General features: G+C 29.4%; 1 protein-coding gene across 3 annotated transcripts in view; it reads left to right on the forward strand.

Moving 5' to 3' along the window:
- LOC111417164 (stargazin-like protein) overlaps nucleotides 1–18560 on the forward strand; it is a 256890-nt gene that overhangs the window by 43821 nt on the left and 194509 nt on the right. The window lies entirely within an intron of this gene.

The following is an 18560-nucleotide window of genomic DNA, read 5'->3' on the forward strand; positions in this document are numbered from 1 at the left end:
ATTTCATTGTTAACAATATTGCTCTCTTGCATTTTTGTTCTCAGATGCATAGATATTGAGAAAAGTACGAAAATATGAAAATTTGATGATTTTCGTTGATTTCCTAATTGTTAATAGCAACATTCTGGAAACGATGCATGTTATAAAAAAACTTTTTGAACAATAGTTATTGCAAATTTTATTATTAACAATATTGTTCTCTTGCATTTTTATTCTCAGATGCATCGATATTGAGAAAAGTACGAAAATATGAAAATTGGACGAATTTCGTTGATTTCTTAATTATTAATGGTAACATTCCGAAAACGGTGAATGTTATAAAAGAATTTTTTGAACAATAGTTATTGCAAATTTGATTGTTAACAATATTGCTCTCTTGCATTTTTGTTCTCAGATGCATAGATTTTGAGAAAAGTACGAAAATATGAAAATTTGATGAATTTCGTTGTTTTCTTAACTGTTAATGATGACATTCTGGGAACGGTGCATGCTATAAAAAAACTTTTTAAACAATAGTTGTTGCAAATTTTATTGTTAACAATATTGCTCTTTTGCATTTTTGTTCTCAGATGCATAGATTTTGAGAAAAGTACGAAAGTATGAAAATTGGATGAATTTCGTTGTTTTCCTAATTGTTAATGATAACATTCGGGAAGCGAATAATGCTATTAAAAAACTTTTGGAACAATAATTATTGCAAATTTCATTGTTAACAATATTGCTCTCTTGCACTTTTGTTCTCAGATGCATAGATATTGAGAAATGTACGAAAATATGAAAATTTGATGAATTTCGTTGATTTCCTAATTGTTAATAGCAACATTCTAGAAACGATGCATGTTATAAAAAAACTTTTTGAACAATAGTTATTGCAAATTTTATTATTAACAATATTGTTCTCTTGCATTTTTGTTCTCAGATGCATAGATTTTGAGAAAAGTACGAAAGTATGAAAATTTGATGAATTTCGTCGTTTTCCTAATTATTAATAGCAACATTCTGGAAACGATGCATGTTATAAAAAAACTTTTTGAACAATAGTTATTGCAAATTTTATTATTAACAATATTGCTCTCTTGCATTTTTGCTCTCAGATGCATTGTTATTGAGAAAAGTACGAAAATATGAAGATTTGATGAATTTCGTGGTTTTCCTAATTGTTAATGGTAACATTCTGGAAACGGTGAATGTTATAAAAAAACTTTTTGAACAATAGTTATTGCTAATTTTATTGTTAACAATATTGCTCTCTTGCATTTTTGCTCTGAGATACATAGATATTGAACAAAATACGAAAATATGAAAATTTGATAAATTTCGTTGTTTTGTTAATTGTTAATGATAACATTCTGGGAACGGTGCATGCTATAAAAAAACTTTTTAAACAATAGTTGTTGCAAATTTTATTATTAACAATATTGCTCTCTTGCATTTTTGTTCTCAGATGCATAGATATTGAGAAAAGTACGAAAATATGAAAATTGGATGAATTTCGTTGTTTTTCTAATTGTTAATGGTAACATTCTGGAAACGGTGAATGTTATAAAGAAACTTTTAGAGCAAAAGTTGTGGCAAATTTTATTCTTAACAATATTGCTCTCCTTCACTTTTGCTCTCATATGCGTCAATATCGAGAAAAATATGAAAATTTGATGAATTTCGTTGTTTTTCAAGATTACAAACAAACTCTTAGAATAATAGTTATTTTTATATATTGATTTAATCTTTGATTTTAAATAGCATTCACAAACAAAACCTAAAAAAAATTATTAATAACACCTATTTCAATGAAATTTCAACGAAACGAAATGTAAATTGTTTAGTTAACAACGAATATCATCGGAGATAACTTCAAAGTTTGGTTCGAAACTACACAATTGCGTTCCTCTTAAACACTATAATTAGAAGTATAACAAGACAAAATGAAGGTAAGCGGTGGAAACGCATTCCCGCGCTTCCTCGAAGGAAAGTTAATCAAAAGTTAAAGTAGGAGCCCCTTTCCACTCAGGCGAACGTGAATTTATAAGTCAGAACAATCTAAGACCGGCGTGATAATTCTTCGAGTTTGCTTTTAACTAATAATAGAACAAGTTTAAATTGTATTTCGAGAAAATACATTTTGTTTTAATTAAAATTTTCCGTTACACTCACACTGCATTTACTTTATCCACTCTAAATAACCAAAAATTGATTTTAACACATCCGATAATTGAATCTATTGATATCAAATGCATTGATTCCTGCTGAAACATTGAAACTAACAGACGTTAACAGTATTTATAGTTAACCGCGTTGGTGAGTACAGCTTTCCATTCGAATAAATGTAATGTATTGAACCGGAAATTGACCATTTGCTAAACGGGAAATGCACTGTGTTGAACAACAATTTCAACGTTAAATAGCGAATATTTCAATGGATTATTTTTAAAGTTAAAAATTATGATCGATCGAAGATCCCAAGTTTATATTTTCGTTTTCAATAACAATTACAAAGTTTTCTCGGTTTATTATAGAGTATTGTCGATCTTTACCTTCGATTCCTTCAATATCGTCTGTCTTGAGCTTTTACAGAAATTACATCCACGTACTTTCGCTCGAATACCTCGCCGTGGCTTTTAAGTTAAACCCGTTTCAATAAATGACTACGACGTACTGAAATTTGAGAGGATATGTCCTTTTCAACGTTGTAATAAGGGTAATGGAAAAAGATATTTTCCCCATCACGAAAATAAAATAAATTTATTTATTTATATATTTTGTTTAAAAATTATATTTAAAATAATTCCGACAAAATTTTTGCTGTATAGTCGAAATATGGAATTTCGAATTCTCGATTGAGTTTATAACCGCTTCTGCATTTTCGAATGGATCACAATAAACAAATTCAATTGGGTGTGTAACGACAACTCGACAATTGTGTTTACGGACAGAGTTTCCAATTAAAATTTTCAACAATCGAAACGTAACACAACCAAAATTCCGATCTCCCCCTGAAATAAACCTTCTAAAACCGTCAACTGAAACATGCGACATTTTAGGACCAATTTATTTTCAATTAGCCCACGTTCAAACCTTTTAGCTATTTTAGAGATTTAATTGACATTAATTATATTGATGTTATCAATGAATAGTTAATTAGTTTTAATAAATTTTATCATAAAAATTATCATCATACCAACTACACTCTTAATGAGATAATGCCCAAGCTGCCTACATCCAGGACACAACAGCCTAGGTTGTTGATATAATGTAATAGCCAAGGTCACTTGCGACCGAGGCAGTACAATTTAAGTTATTAAGAACTAAATTTTCAACATCATAATCTAGTTTATCTAAAGCATGCTTCACGTAATTATGGAGAATGTGGGCATAGCAGTTAGCTTTAAATATCTTGCAATTTTGTTGTCTTAAATCAGAAAACAGACAATTATTTGCAACAACTATTGTTTAAAAAGTTTTTTTATAACATGCACCGTTCCCCGAATGTTATCATTAACAGTTAAGAAAATAACGAAATTTATCAAATTTTCATATTTTCGTATTTTTCTCAATATCTATGCATCTGAGAACAAAAATGCAAGAGAGCAATATTGTTAACAATAAAATTTGCAATAACTATTGTTCAAAAAGTTCTTTTATAACATGCACCGTTTCCAGAATGTTACCATTAACTAGGAAATCAACGAAATTTATAAAATTTTCATATTTTCGTATTTTTCTCAATATCAATGCATCTGAGAACAAAAATGCTAGAGAGCAATATTGTTAATAATAAAAGTTGCAACAACTATTGTTTAAAAAGTTTTTTTATAACATGCACCATTTCGAGAATGTTACCATTATCAACTAGTAAAGTAACGAAATTTATAAAATTTTCATATTTTCGTATTTTTTTCAATATCTATGCATCTGAGAACAAAAATGCTAGAGAGCAATATTGTTAATAATAAAATTTGCAACAACTATTGTTTAAAAAGTTTTTTTATAACATGCACCGTTCCCCGAATGTTATCATTAACAGTTAAGAAACTAACGAAATTTATCAAATTTTCATATTTTCGTATTTTTCTCAATATCTATGCATCTGACAACAAAAATGCGAGAGAGCAATATTGTTAACAATAAAATTTGCAATAACTATTGTTCAAAAAGTTCTTTTATAACATGCACCGTTTCCAGAATGTTACCATTAACTAGGAAATCAACGAAATTTATCAAATTTTCATATTTTCGTATTTTTCTCAATATCTATGCATCTGAGAGCAAAAATGCAAGAGAGCAATATTGTTAATAAAAAAATTTGCAACAACTATTGTTTAAAAAGTTTTTTTATAACATGCACCATTTCGAGAATGTTACCATTAACAACTAGTAAAGTAACGAAATTTATAAAATTTTCATATTTTCGTATTTTTCTCAATACCTATGCATCTGAGAACAAAAATGCAAGAGAGCAATATTGTTAATAATAAAATTTGCAACAACTATTGTTTGAAAAGTTTTTTTATAACATTCACCGGTTCCAGAATGTTACTATTAACTATTAAGAAAACAACGAAATTCATCAAATTTTCAGATTTTCGTATTTTTCTCAATACCTATGCATCTGAGAACAAAAATGCAAGAGAGCAATATTGTTAATAATAAAATTTGCAACAACTATTGTTTGAAAAGTTTTTTTATAACATTCACCGTTTCCAGAATGTTACTATTAACTATTAAGAAAACAACGAAATTCATCAAGTTTTCAGATTTTCGTACTTTTCTCAATATCTATGCATGTGAGAACAAAAATGCAAGAGAGCAATATTGTTAATAATAAAATTTGCAACAACTATTGCTTAAAAAGTTTTTTTATAACATGCACCGTTTCCAAAATGTTACCATTAACAATTATTTGCGATTGATAAATTATTAGATACACTTTCGTCAGGATTTTCTATAAAGTCAAGCATCTTATTAACGACCCCACAGCCATCTTTAAAATATTGTACAGCTATTACAAAAAATTTCCTATTTTTTTAGCATTTGGGCTAAGAACTTTAACCGTAATCGCTTCAGACTTGGTACGGCCTAAATGCAGCTTATTTGCTTGAGCACTTTTATGTCACAGTCTTTTTTATGTGTTAGACCACTCTTTTCGATAAATAGATTTATACTTCAGCTTCTTAGTGGCTGGAGCTTTAATCTTCTGGTTCTTGTCTATATTTGTATCATTTTCTTTTACTTCGTCACTCATCTTGATCTTATTATACTTTATATTAAATTTAATATATGCACAAATGCATTTAAACCACAATAAGTAGTTAAAAACAGTAAAGAGTGAAGTTAACACCAGATAGTCAGACAGACGTCAGGTCATAGGTTTTTTTTTGATTTAAATTTATCCAATTTTCATATTTTCGTACTTTTCTCAATAACAATGCATCTGAGAGCAAAAATGCGAGAAAACAATATTGTTAATAAAAAAATTTGCAATAACCATTGTTTAAAAAGTTTTTTTATAACATGCACCATTTCGAGAATGTTACCATTAACAACTAGTAAAGTAACAAATTTATAAAATTTTCATATCTTCGTATTTTTCTCAATATCTATGCATTTGAGAACAAAAATGCAAGAGAGCAATATGGTTAATAATAAAATTTGCAACAACTATTGTTTAAAAAGTTTTTTTATAACATGCACCGTTCCCCGAATGTTATCATTAACAGTTAAGAAAATAACGAAATTTATCAAATTTTCATATTTTCGTATTTTTCTCAATATCTATGCATCTGAGAACAAAAATGCAAGAGAGCAATATTGTTAACAATAAAATTTGCAATAACTATTGTTCAAAAAGTTCTTTTATAACATGCACCGTTTCCAGAATGTTACCATTAACTAGGAAATCAACGAAATTTATCAAATTTTCATATTTTCGTATTTTTCTCAATATCAATGCATCTGAGAGCAAAAATGCAAGAGAGCAATATTGTTAATAAAAAAATTTGCAACAACTATTGTTTAAAAAGTTTTTTTATAACATGCACCATTTCGAGAATGTTACCATTATCAACTAGTAAAGTAACGAAATTTATAAAATTTTCATATTTTCGTATTTTTCTCAATATCTATGCATCTGAGAACAAAAATGCTACAGAGCAATATTGTTAATAATAAAATTTGCAACAACTATTGTTTAAAAAGTTTTTTTATAACATGCACCGTTCCCCGAATGTTATCATTAACAGTTAAGAAACTAACGAAATTTATCAAATTTTCATATTTTCGTATTTTTCTCAATATCTATGCATCTGACAACAAAAATGCGAGAGAGCAATATTGTTAACAATAAAATTTGCAATAACTATTGTTCAAAAAGTTCTTTTATAACATGCACCGTTTCCAGAATGTTACCATTAACTAGGAAATCAACGAAATTTATCAAATTTTCATATTTTCGTATTTTTCTCAATATCTATGCATCTGAGAACAAAAATGCAAGAGAGCAATATTGTTAATAATAAAATTTGCAACAACTATTGTTTAAAAAGTTTTTTTATAACATGCACCATTTCGAGAATGTTACCATTAACAACTAGTAAAGTAACGAAATTTATAAAATTTTCATATTTTCGTATTTTTCTCAATACCTATGCATCTGAGAACAAAAATGCAAGAGAGCAATATTGTTAATAATAAAATTTGCAACAACTATTGTTTGAAAAGTTTTTTTATAACATTCACCGGTTCCAGAATGTTACTATTAACTATTAAGAAAACAACGAAATTCATCAAATTTTCAGATTTTCGTATTTTTCTCAATACCTATGCATCTGAGAACAAAAATGCAAGAGAGCAATATTGTTAATAATAAAATTTGCAACAACTATTGTTTGAAAAGTTTTTTTATAACATTCACCGTTTCCAGAATGTTACTATTAACTATTAAGAAAACAACGAAATTCATCAAATTTTCAGATTTTCGTACTTTTCTCAATACCTATGCATCTGAGAACAAAAATGCAAGAGAGCAATATTGTTAATAATAAAATTTGCAACAACTATTGTTTGAAAAGTTTTTTTATAACATTCACCGTTTCCAGAATGTTACTATTAACTATTAAGAAAACAACGAAATTCATCAAATTTTCAGATTTTCGTATTTTTCTCAATACCTGTGCATCTGAGAACAAAAATGCAAGAGAGCAATATTGTTAATAATAAAATTTGCAACAACTATTGTTTGAAAAGTTTTTTTATAACATTCACCGTTTCCAGAATGTTACTATTAACTATTAAGAAAACAACGAAATTCATCAAATTTTCAGATTTTCGTATTTTTCTCAATACCTATGCATCTGAGAACAAAAATGCAAGAGAGCAATATTGTTAATAATAAAATTTGCAACAACTATTGTTTAAAAAGTTTTTTTATAACATGCACCGTTCCCCGAATATTACGATTAACTAGGAAATCAACGAAATTTATCCAATTTTCATATTTTCGTACTTTTCTCAATAACAATGCATCTGAGAGCAAAAATGCAAGAGAGCAATATTGTTAATAATAAAATTTGCAACAACTATTGCTTAAAAAGTTTTTTTATAACATGCACCGTTTCCAAAATGTTACCATTAACAATTATTTGCGATTGATAAATTATTAGATACACTTTCGTCAGGATTTTCTATAAAGTCAAGCATCTTATTAACGACCCCACAGCCATCTTTAAAATATTGTACAGCTATTACAAAAAATTTCCTATTTTTTAGCATTTGGGCCAAGAACTTTAACCGTAATCGCTTCAGACTTGGTACGGCCTAAATGCAGCTTATTTGCTTGAGCACTTATGTCACAGTCTTTTTTATGTGTTAGACCACTCTTTTCGATAAGTAGATTTATACTTCAGCTTCTTAGTGGTTGGAGCTTTAATCTTCTGGTTCTTGTCTATAATTGTATCATTTTCTTTTACTTCGTCACTCATCTTGATCTTATTATAATTTATATTAAATTTAATATATGCACAAATGCATTTAAACCACAATAAGTAGTTAAAAACAGTAAAGAGTGAAGTTAACACCAGATAGTCAGACAGACGTCAGGTCATAGGTTTTTTTTTGATTTACGTGTTGCATATTTTTTTTTTAAATAGAGAAATAGAGAAGGGTTGAAGAATATTAGAGAAGGAGGGAGATAGCCTGTTAAATAGAGGAAACTCCTCTGAAATAGAGGAGAGTTGGTAACCCTAGTAAGTCTATATGTTCAGTATTCTAAATAAATAAGGCATATTCTAGAAGATATTAAATTTATACTATTGCCAGTATATTTTCATACATTTTCTTACAATCTAGACTATTTCCATAGTAATTACGTTGCAGTTTAGCATTTGCCAGCTTAGTACCATACATTTTCATGCAGTTCAGATTTTTGCCACTGTAATTTCAGACATTATCTTGCATTTTAGATTTTGGCCGAGGTGATTCCAGACTTTTTCTTCAAATATAGAACTTGGAAAGTTATAAAATTGTTTCAGTGTAATTTCTTGCAATTTAGAGTTTTGCCAGCATAATTTTAAAAATCTTATTCAAATCTACAATGTTGCTCGTGATATTTTAGGGTATCTTGTATTAATAATAATTTGTCTACGTATCTTTAAAGAAGTGAAATATAACACGACATTTTTATTAAAGTTTCGAATGAACATCTTGAGTACATTGACAATAAAGATCGTGGAGGAAACACCTTGGGATTCCAACAATTCTAAAATAAATATTCCGACGTCGATCCTCCGGTCTCCTTCTTGCGAACGTGAGGGGCGAAGCACACTAAATCTAATACTTGACGTGCCTATATTCAATTGGGTAAAATACGATTTCCTAGAACGTACGGAGACTGCCACTTTGAATATTCAGGCCGCATTACCTACAGGAAATAAGGTCTCCCCCGGTAGATGCCGTGCAGAATGCAGAACCGAATATCAGAGGAGCGATGCGACGAAGAAATTCTAGGATGCCACAGCATATTGCACCCTCACAGCTATGTTTAATCATTTAGAATTAGTGTTAAAAATATTTTATTTTTCTTTTTCTTTCTTGTTGGATCACTGCGAACTTTGACCTGATTTCTTTCATGTTCCCTCGTAAACTTAAAGTGGTCTTAAACCTTCTCCGGTTCTCGAATGCCTCGACACTTAAAACAAAGAACATCCAATTTCTAGTTTTATTTTAAATTTAATTTAATTGTCATAAACTTGTAATTTATAATTCTTGCGATAATTTCGTTAAACTTTTTAGAAAAGGGGAAAACGCATTGAAAAAATGATTTAACGGATCATTACCGATGAAATCGCGCTCGGATACGATGTGGGGTGGAAACCTACATCCAGGGACGGGCTTGTGCGCGGTAAATTTTTTTCCTCCGGGCGTGAAAACCTGTGTAATGTACCGGAACAGGAAGCCAGCGGGGTTGGCTGGTCCGTCAGCCGGAACTAACCCAGGAAATGAATAACATGACGCCAGATAGGCGTTTGTACTACTTTTTGGGAAACGACCTTTCTTTTTCTCTCTTCTTTCCCCGACCTACTCCTCTCCCACATTTTTTGTTACAAATTCAAGCCCAACTCGCGTGATTTATGGCCGTGTCCATTGTTTACTTCTTTATTTTCATTCGGGACACGTAAAAACAACTTTGCAAAGAGCAAAAAAGCCGCGGTAATTAACACGATGGAATTTTGTAGTTGCTAAATGGAGTCGTGTCGTTAAACTTTTCGGATATATCTCGAGTTTCATCCTGGATATTAAACAGTTTAGGGTCAATAACTATTCGTAATTTATCTCCATCGTGAATCACCTTTGTGATATCTATAATAAAATTATTATTCTTAAGTAGTAAGATTTCATTACTAAACTTTATACACCTCCTATTATTTTCACTTTATAACTTGCTCCGTAATATTACAAGGAAATCTTATTGAAAATGATAAGATATATAAAAATAATTTAAAGACAAAAATTAATTAAATATGTACAAGTATAATAAGCGACTGTAAATAAGCTTGAATGGTATCAAATTTTCATATTTTCGTATTTTTCTCAATATCTATGCATCTGAGAGCAAAAATGCGAGAAAACAATATTGTTAATAATAAAATTTGCAATAACTATTGTTTAAAAAGTTTTTTTATAACATGCACCATTTCGAGAATGTTACCATTAACAACTAGTAAAGTAACGAAATTTATAAAATTTTCATATTTTCGTATTTTTCTCAATATCTATGCATCTAAGAACAAAAATGCAAGAGAGCAATATTGTTAATAATAAAATTTGCAACAACTATTGTTTAAAAAGTTTTTTTATAACATGCACCGTTCCCCGAATGTTATCATTAACAGTTAAGAAACTAACGAAATTTATCAAATTTTCATATTTTCGTATTTTTCTCAATATCCATGCATCTGAGAACAAAAATGCAAGAGAGCAATATTGTTAACAATAAAATTTGCAATAACTATTGTTCAAAAAGTTCTTTTATACCATGCACCGTTTCCAGAATGTTACCATTAACTAGGAAATCAACGAAATTTATCAAATTTTCATATTTTCGTATTTTTCTCAATATCAATGCATCTGAGAGCAAAAATGCAAGAGAGCAATATTGTTAATAATAAAATTTGCAACAACTATTGTTTAAAAAGTTTTTTTATAACATGCACCATTCCCCGAATGTTACCATTAACTAGGAAATCAACGAAATTTATCCAATTTTCATATTTTCGTACTTTTCTCAATAACAATGCATCTGAGAGCAAAAATGCGAGAAAGCAATATTGTTAATAATAAAATTTGCAATAATTATTGTTTAAAAAGTTTTTTTATAACATGCGCCATTTCGAGAATGTTACCATTATCAACTAGTAAAGTAACGAAATTTATAACATTTTCATATTTTCGTATTTTTCTCAATATCTATGCATCTGAGAACAAAAATGCAAGAGAACAATATTGTTAATAATAAAATTTGCAACAACTATTGTTTAAAAAGTTTTTTTATAACATGCACCGTTCCCCGAATGTTATCATTAACAGTTAAGAAACTAACGAAATTTATCAAATTTTCATATTTTCGTATTTTTCTCAATATCTATGCATCTGAGAACAAAAATGCAAGAGAGCAATATTGTTAACAATAAAATTTGCAATAACTATTGTTCAAAAAGTTCTTTTATAACATGCACCGTTTCCAGAATGTTACCATTAACTAGGAAATCAACGAAATTTATCAAATTTTCATATTTTCGTATTTTTCTCAATATCTATGCATCTGAGAACAAAAATGCAAGAGAGCAATATTGTTAATAATAAAATTTGCAACAATTATTGTTTAAAAAGTTTTTTTATAACATGCACCATTTCGAGAATGTTACCATTAACAACTAGTAAAGTAACGAAATTTATAAAATTTTCATATTTTCGTATTTTTCTCAATACCTATGCATCTGAGAACAAAAATGCAAGAGAGCAATATTGTTAATAATAAAATTTGCAACAACTATTGTTTAAAAAGTTTTTTTATAACATTCACCGTTTCCAGAATGTTACTATTAACTATTAAGAAAACAACGAAATTCATCAAATTTTCAGATTTTCGTACTTCTCTCAATATCTATGCATGTGAGAACAAAAGTGCAAGAGAGCAATATTGTTAATAATAAAATTTGCAACAACTATTGTTTAAAAAGTTTTTTTATAACATGCACCATTTCGAGAATGTTACCATTAACAACTAGTAAAGTAACGAAATTTATAAAATTTTCATATTTTCGTATTTTTCTCAATACCTATGCATCTGAGAACAAAAATGCAAGAGAGCAATATTGTTAATAATAAAATTTCCAACAACTATTGTTTGAAAAGTTTTTTTATAACATTCACCGTTTCCAGAATGTTGCTATTAACTATTAAGAAAACAACGAAATTCATCAAATTTTCGTACTTTTCTCAATATCTATGCATGTGAGAAGAAAAATGCAAGAAAGCAATATTGTTAATAATAAAATTTGCAACAACTATTGTTTAAAAAGTTTTTTTATAACATGCACCGTTCCCAGAATGTTACGATTAACTAGGAAATCAACGAAATTTATCCAATTTTCATATTTTCGTACTTTTCTCAATAACAATGCATCTGAGAGCAAAAATGCAAGAGAGCAATATTGTTAGTAATAAAATTTGCAACAACTATTGCTTAAAAAGTTTTTTTATAACGTGCACCGTTTCCAGAATGTTATCATTAACAACTAATAAAACAACAAAATTCATCAAATTTTCACATTTCCTTATTTTTCTCGATATTTACGCATCTGAGAGCAAAAGTGAAGGAGAACAATATTGATAAGAATAAAATTTGCCACAACTTTCGCTCTAGAAGTTTCTTTTTAACATCCACCGTTTCCAGAATGTTACCATTAATAACTACGAAATCAACGAAATTCGTCCAATTTTCATATTTTTCTCAATATCTCATTAACGGTGTAGGTGGTAGTGCCTCAGCCGCAAGCGACCTCAGCTATAATCTTTTTAAGATCTACGCCCATTTCTCAGTATCTGCAAAAAGGAGAGAAAACTTGAAAGAAATGTTTGAATTTTACTATTTGACTACTATTTTAAGTAAAACACACACGAATATTTCACAAATTCTGTTATTTATTTAAAGTATACCTGCAACTACTGCTTATGTGGAACGTATTTTTAGTATAACGGGAAACAAATGGACTGAGTAAGTCTGTGTAAGCCTGACTTACACATTCATAATCGAAAGGATTTAAAAGAAATTTATAAGATGTCTGATTAAGAAAACAATAGGTAGTATTTCTTTGAATCAGAGGCTTTACAATTAATATTGCTTCAACCCAGAACTAGAAAACACATTGCCGTGTTAAAACAGATAATGTGCAATACTGCTCCTGATTCAACCCAAGCTACATGGTTTGTATTGCAACATCATATGTTGCAATGTCTTGATCGCAAGCAACCTCGATGAAACTTATGGCAGAAATGTATCGCCTCAAATCGCCGAAATAGTTTGCGGACGAGGCATTAGGTTTGATATATCAGTTCGAAATAGTCGTTTTGAAGGATTCTAGCGCCTCGCCGTTAAGCGACCTTGACGATTTGAGGTTAAATGTCTTCATCTAAGAGACTTTGCTCTTTACCAAAGTATATAAAGAACGATTTCGCCTCAAATTGCCGAGGTCGCTTGCGGGCGAGGCACTAAGTTTGAAATATCAGTTCGAAATAGTCGTTTTAAAGGATTCTAGCGCCTCGCCCTTAAGCGACCTTGACGATTTGAGGTTAAATGTCTTCATCTAACTTTACATCTTTACAAAAGTATATAAGGGACGATTTCGTCTCATATTGCCAAGGTTGTATGTGGGCGAGGCGCTAGATTTAATATATCAAGACAAATTAATGAATTAATAAACTAAATATTTTATTAGAAGTACTTGTAATTAATGAAATAACACAGCGAAAATATCAATAACATTATCAGAATCGAATTTCGTAACTCCTAAATAAGTTATCAATCATAATAATAAAACAGGCGCTCGGAGCTCGTATATCGTATTACTAATTTGGATCTATGTTGATAATTAGTGGAAACAATGCGAGGCCCTGGGGGAAGGAACGATGGGGGTGCGTCGCGACGCTCATCGATCACAACCTCGTATACTTAGCCAGTGACATCCGTCAAGCCTAGATGATGTACGGTGAGATATAGCCTTGGGAGACGATAGTGTCGGGCGTCGCGACGCACCAGACCCGCGATCAACCGTATCCGGAGATAGATACATCTATCAGAGCTGAGGGAAACGAGCTGATTAGGCTCCCCACAACTAATCTCTGCGGTCAAGAAGCATGCGGCCCGTGAAATTGTCATTATCCGACCAAATCGGCACAGATTGGATTACGAAATACGACCATATTATGGCGACTTGAAACGAAATTTCCTTTCAAAAATACAATGAAAGATTCTCGGGTATTGTTAAACGCAAACACCCTCGGGGGTTCTCACGCGAGGAAAAATTTCCGAATCGACACTCCGACCGGACGGTTCAATTGCCATTGATTTATAGGTTCGGTGATTGCACCAAGCGACCCGGCAATACGTGAAATGAGTTCGAAATAATAGAATTTCAAGACGGTACATTGCACTCGTTATTAAACGTTATTATACAGGGTGTTAAAAAACTTATATTAAAAAAGTTAGTTTTAAATGGAACATCCTGTATATTTTAAGGTTTTTGGATTCCTTTTGACAAGGGGTTGCAAAATGCCATAAGGTTTTAATGCTTGCAACTTTTATTTAAAAAGATTTGACGTAGCCTAAGCTTTGACGTCATAGAGGTGGGCGAAGCTTATATCACAGTTGCTAAGATAAAACGCCATAAAAATGTCATCTAAAATATCACTTAGTTTATTTTATTTTAACACTAATAGACAACCTAAGCCTTGACGTCATAGGAGTCAGTATAGGCTCCGCCCATTCCTGTGACGTCAAGGCTTAGGTTGTCTATTCCATAATGACGCCATAACTTGGTTGTCGCTACATCAAATCTTTTTAAATAAAAGTTACAATATCTCGAAAACTATGCAGTTTAAAGCATTAAAACCTTATGGCATTTTGCAACGCTTTGTCAAAAGGAATTCAAAAACCTTAAAATATACAGGATGTTCTATTAAAAAAAAAAAATTAACCATGTCGTAACTCTGACTGCAGTCATCATTTTTATTTTATTTCTACGTCAAGGTATGCGGAAAATAGTTTCAAGTAACTTTTATTTAAAACTTTTTTAATATAAGTTGAAGTTTGTTGAACCATTATTTCATACTTTTTGTACACCCTGTATATCAGTGGTGTTCATAACGTCGATCGCAAAGCAGTTTTGAGTCGATCGCCAAGAAAATCATGAATCTGAAATATCTAATATCTGAGCCTCAGAGCAAAAAAAAGGAAGGTTACTTTAAACCCTTCGGTCGATCTTGGCAAGACATTTATATAAAAAGTCGATTTTGATCAAAAATTAGTGCTCTAAATCGATTAAACGTCAAAATTGTTGATTTTCGAAAATTAACTCAATCATAACTCAAAAACTAAAAGCGATGGAGAAATACTTTTTATACATAAAACCTTAGTAATGGACCATAAAGACTAGATCCGTAAAAAGATTGAACCCAATTATTACCATTTTTTATTTATAAGCTCTAAACCGATTAAACATGAAAATTGTTGATTTTCGAAAATTAACTCAATCGTAACTCAAAAACTAAAAGCGATGGAGAAAAACTTGTTATACATAAAACCTTAGTAATGGGCCATAAAGACTAGATCCATAATAAGATTGAACCCAATTATTACCATTTCTTCTTTATAAGCTCTAAACCGATTAAACATTAAAATTGTTGATTTTCGAAAATTAACTCAATCATAACTCATAAACTAAAAGCGATGGGGAAATATTTTTTATACATAAAACCTTAATAATGGACCATAAAGACTAGATCCGTAAAAAGATTGAACCCAATTATTACCATTTTTTATTTATAAGCTCTAAACCGATTAAACATGAAAATTGTTGATTTTCGAAAATTAACTCAATCATAACTCAAAAACTAAAGCGATGGATAAAAACTTTTTATACATAAAACCTTAGTAATGGGCGATAAAGACTAGATCCATAACAAGATTGAACCCAATTATTACCATTCTTTATTTATAAGCTCTAAATCGATTAAACATTAAAATTGTTGATTTTCGAAAATTAACTCAATCATAACTCATATACTAAAAGCGATGGGGAAATATTTTTTATACATAAAATCTTAGTAATGGACCATAAAGACTAGATCCATAACAAGATTGAACCCAATTATTACTATTTTTTATTTATAAGCTCTAAATCGATTAAACATTAAAATTGTTGATTTTCGAAAATTAACTCAATCATAACTCATAAACTAAAAGCAATGGGGAAATATTTTTTATACATAAAATCTTAGTAATGGACCATAAAGACTAGATCCATAAAAAGATTGAACCCAATTATTACCATTTTTTATTTATAAGCTCTAAACCGATTAAACATGAAAATTGTTGATTTTCGAAAATTAACTCAATTATAACTCAAAAACTAAAGGCGATGGGGAAATACTTTTTAAACATAAAACCTTAGTAATGGGCCCTAAAAACTAAATGCATAACAAGATTGAACCCAATTATAACCGTTCTTTATTTAGTAGCTTTAAATCGACTAAACATCAACATTGTTGATTTTCGAAAATTAACTCAATCATAATTCCTAAACTAAAAGCGATGGGGAAATATATTCTATACATAATACCTTAGTAATGGACCATAAAGACTAGATCCATAAAAAGATTGAACCCAATTATTACCATTTTTTATTTATAAGCTCTAAATCGATTAAACATCAAAATTGTTGATTTTCGAAAATTAACTCAATCGTAACTCAAAAACTAAAAGCGATGGATAAAAACTTTTTATACATAAAACCTTAGTAATGGGCGTTAATGACTAGATCCATAACAAGATTGAACCCAATTGTTACCATTTTTTATTTATAAGCTCTAAATCGATTAAACATTAAAATTGTTGATTTTCGAAAATTAACTCAATCATAACTATTCATAACTCATAAACTAAAAGCGATGGGGAAGTATTTTTTATACATAAAATCTTAGCAATGGACCATAAAGACTAGATCCATAAAAAGATTGAACCCAATTATTACCATTTTTTATTTATAAACTCTAAACCGATTAAACATGAAAATTGTTGATTTTCGAAAATTAACTCAATCGTAACTTAAAAACTAAAAGCGATGGAGAAAAACTTGTTATACATAAAACCTTAGTAATGGGCCATAAAGACTAGATCCATAAAAAGATTGAACCCAATTATTACTATTTTTTATTTATAAGCTCTAAATCGATTAAACATCAAAATTGTTGATTTTCGAAAATTAACTCAATTATAACTCAAAAACTAAAGGCGATGGGGAAATACTTTTTATACATAAAACCTTAGTAATGGGCTATAAAGACTAGATCCATAACAAGATTGAACCCAATTATTACTATTTTTTATTTATAAGCTCTAAATCGATTAAACATTAGAATTGTTGATTTTCGAAAATTAACTCAATCAAAACTCATAAACTAAAAGCGATGGGGAAATATTTTTTATACATAAAATCTTAGTAATAGACCATAAAGACTAGATCCAGAAAAAGATTGAACCCAATTATTACCATTTTTTATTTATAAGCTCTAAACCGATTAAACATGAAAATTGTTGATTTTCGAAAATTAACTCACTCGTAACTTAAAAACTAAAAGGGATGGAGAAAAACTTGTTATATATAAAATCTTAGTAATGGGCCATAAAGACTAGATCCATAACAAGATTGAACCCAATTATTACTATTTTTTATTTATAAGCTCTAAATCGATTAAACATTAGAATTGTTGATTTTCGAAAATTAACTCAATCATAACTCATAAACTAAAAGCGATGGGGAAATATTTTTTATACATAAAATCTTAGTAATGGACCATAAAGACTAGATCCATAAAAAGATTGAACCCAATTATTACCATTTTTTATTTATAAGCTCTAAACCGATTAAACATGAAAATTGTTGATTTTCGAAAATTAACTCAATCGTAACTCAAAAACTAAAAGCGATGGAGAAAAACTTGTTATACATAAAACCTTAGTAATGGGCCATAAAGATTAGATCCATAACAAGATTGAACCCAATTATTACCATTTTTTATTTATAAGCTCTAAACCGATTAAACATTAGAATTGTTGATTTTCGAAAATTAACTCAATCATAACTCATAAACTAAAAGCGATGGGGAAGTATTTTTTATACATAAAATCTTAGTAATGGACCATAAAGACTAGATCCATAAAAAGATTGAACCCAATTATTACCATTTTTTATTTATAAGCTCTAAATCGATTAAACATGAAAATTGTTGATTTTCGAAAATTAACTCAATCGTAACTCAAAAACTAAAAGCGATGGAGAAAAACTTGTTATACATAAAACCTTAGTAATGGGCCATAAAGATTAGATCCATAACAAGATTGAACCCAATTATTACCATTTTTTATTTATAAGCTCTAAACCGATTAAACATGAAAATTGTTGGTTTTCGAAAATTAACTCAATCGTAACTTAAAAACTAAAAGCGATGGAGAAAAACTTGTTATACATAAAACCTTAGTAATGGGCCATAAAGACTAGATCCATAAAAAGGTTGAACCCAATTATTACCATTTTTTATTTATAAGCTCTAAACCGATTAAACATAAAAATTGTTGATTTTCGAAAATTAACTCAATCGTAACTTAAAAACTAAAAGCGATGGAGAAAAACTTGTTATACATAAAACCTTAGTAATGGGCCATAAAGACTAGATCCATAAAAAGATTGAACCCAATTATTACCATTTTTTATTTATAAGAGCTGAATCAGTGG

The sequence above is a fragment of the Onthophagus taurus genome, chromosome 5, assembly GCF_036711975.1.
Source record: "Onthophagus taurus isolate NC chromosome 5, IU_Otau_3.0, whole genome shotgun sequence".
Lineage (NCBI taxonomy): Eukaryota > Metazoa > Arthropoda > Insecta > Coleoptera > Scarabaeidae > Onthophagus > Onthophagus taurus.